This window comes from Capsicum annuum, unplaced genomic scaffold (genome assembly GCF_002878395.1).
Source record: "Capsicum annuum cultivar UCD-10X-F1 unplaced genomic scaffold, UCD10Xv1.1 ctg82810, whole genome shotgun sequence".
Classification (NCBI taxonomy): Eukaryota; Viridiplantae; Streptophyta; class Magnoliopsida; order Solanales; family Solanaceae; genus Capsicum; species Capsicum annuum.
In genome coordinates, this window is record NW_025893629.1 from 98,145 (window position 1) to 100,939 (window position 2,795).

The window sequence follows — 2,795 nt, forward strand, 5'->3', positions numbered from 1 at the left end:
GATAATTATTATGTTTTCTTAGGGGGTTCCCTTGTACCCCATAAGGCTTTAAATTAGACCAACTATAACCATCAAGACCTTACTATTTAACTATTCCAAACCATTTAAACTATTAATACCATTTAGGATTCATTACTAACTTATATCATGCAATAGGTACACTAAAAGCCTAATAATATAGTAAAAGCATCCTCATAGGCATTTTATCAAATACATTGGGGGTATAGTATTTACAATACCGAAACCAAGTACCAATTAACCATTTCCATGCAACTAAAATTCCATAACACCATTATAATATGAAAATCCATAATTAATATATATGAAAACCATAACCAAGCATTTATAACTAAAACGCCTAACATATGTTCGAAAACCCAAAACCATACAACATTCATGCCGAGAAAACAATTCATAAAATATGCCTGTAGTAGTAACAAACAAAGAGGAAGGAGTAACATGCTTTAGATAAAGAAGAAGATGAGAAGAAATCACTTTCAAGGAAACCCTAGCTTTTGCTTAACCCAGAAACTTTGAGAGATTTTGAAAGAGTATAGAGTGTTTGATTAATTGCAAATAGGACATCACACGAGTTGCAGAGGACATCGTATGAGTTTTATCATATGACTCGCACCTCATCATACAACCCTTATAGAGAAGTCATAACTTAGATAGTAGCCAACCCAACCATATTGATCAACATATGAGTGATGACCCATAATTCATATCATCAACAAATATATATAACATTAATACTATAAACTGTCATCGAGTTTGACCCCGAATTCATATATCAATACCATTATCCTCCTCCATCCTTACTGAAGAGATGTGCATATAGATATATAATAAGTGCACAAACTTAAGACATGGCTAAAATGAGTGTAAATCTGTAAATCTATTATTTCGGGTAAACTTAGGACTAAATTATTATAAAAGTGTAGAAAGGGTCAAAAATTGTCACGACCAAAGTAATAATAGTATTAGAATCATAGATCGAAATCTGTCTAGGTCAAATCTTTAAAACATCATTCCAAATCACTTTGCACATAGGTTATCATTAAAACAATGCAATCATTATTAGGAAGAAGTTTGTTTTCAAGGTGAAAAAGGGGCTTTAACCCCTATTTTGGAAAAACAGTTACAACATTATATTTTAGTTGAAATTGTGCCATTTATCAATTTAATGATCATGAATGTACCAAATCTATGGATGCTATCACAAGTATTCAAATAATGGAACCATAAGCATTAATATAACTATGAACTGCAGCCATATCCTATATAAGGATAAACACTCCCCAGATGTCTAATCAATATCATAAAATGACCTTGGGCCTAATAATGTGTTCAAAATAATTACAACATCATAATCATATCCCTATGACCATATACATAACCGAACCTATATCAATAATTATATTTGTAAGTTATCTCATAGCTATAAGATATAGCATTTATACGAGGCATATCATATATATAAGCCATATCGTATCCATTGGGCATATCCTTTCTATAAGGCATCTCATATCTATAGGTCATATATCATAACTATGAGGCATATCATATCTATAAGGCATTTTATTTCTATAGGCCATATATTATAACTATAGGCATATCATATCGATAAAGCATCTCATATCTTTAGGAAATATATCTTAACTAAGTCTATGCCATATTATTAAGCATGTCGATAGAACATATGATAAATTAAATTCGAAAACCATATCATAGCTACAAACCATTAATCATAATTTGGGAAAACTATTATTATTCACCAAGTTGCAAAGTAACATTATACTAAAGGCTCAATAGTCTCAACTATGTCTAACATGCATAAATAAGTCTTAAGTGCTAACATCAATCTTTGTCTAAGGTGGACTGGAGGAACCCACTTTGAATCCTCGACTTCCATATTTAGTTAGTTTCTATCATGGACTAGGATAAGGTATCTAAATTCACTTCTAGATGGTACATAAGACATAATTAGCCCTAATATACTTCTAGATGGTACATAAGACATAATTAACCCTAAGATAGAAATTCCACCTAAAACATGAGCAATTAAGTCAACTCCTCCTAAGTCATGATTTCAAGGTGACTAAAGAGTCCACATAAGGATATTCATACTAATCACGCTTCCAACACTTAAGCTACATCACAAATCTTTCATAATAGCAGAATAATTCTAGGAATTATCTTAGTAAATAAATAAAGCAAAAGGATCCTAAAAGTGTAATAAGCACACGTTATGGGTCAATTCACCAATATAATCCCCAAACTTCAATAATCAAGATTAAGTCATAGTATTCTACATATAACCATTCATAACATTCTTATTTATATGTAATATATAAAACACATAATCTTGTAAAGAAGAGTAAACGGAAGCCTACCTCAGAGTTGAATCACATATCCTTGGATCATCTACAAAATATCTATCTTCACTCCACGAACTCAAAATGTTGCCACACTATCAAAATCATAGTATACAGATCATTAGCAGTCTAATAATACCCATATTAACATATAATAGGTCAGGTAAAATTTTAGGTTAACAATGGGCCCATAGGGTCCATAAATAGAATCCAAAATTGAACCTGTCATATGGTCCCTCGAAGGATAAGAAAGTTGGGTTCAAAAGTTTAGCATAATTGGAACACAAATTGAGTCTCAAATCAACCCTTAAAGTGTAAGAATTTAAATCCCTAATTTCTAAGAATTTATCAAGAAATTGAAAGAATCTTACCAGGAATTCGAAGGAAAATCATAGAATAATTGATAACTAAGTTCCC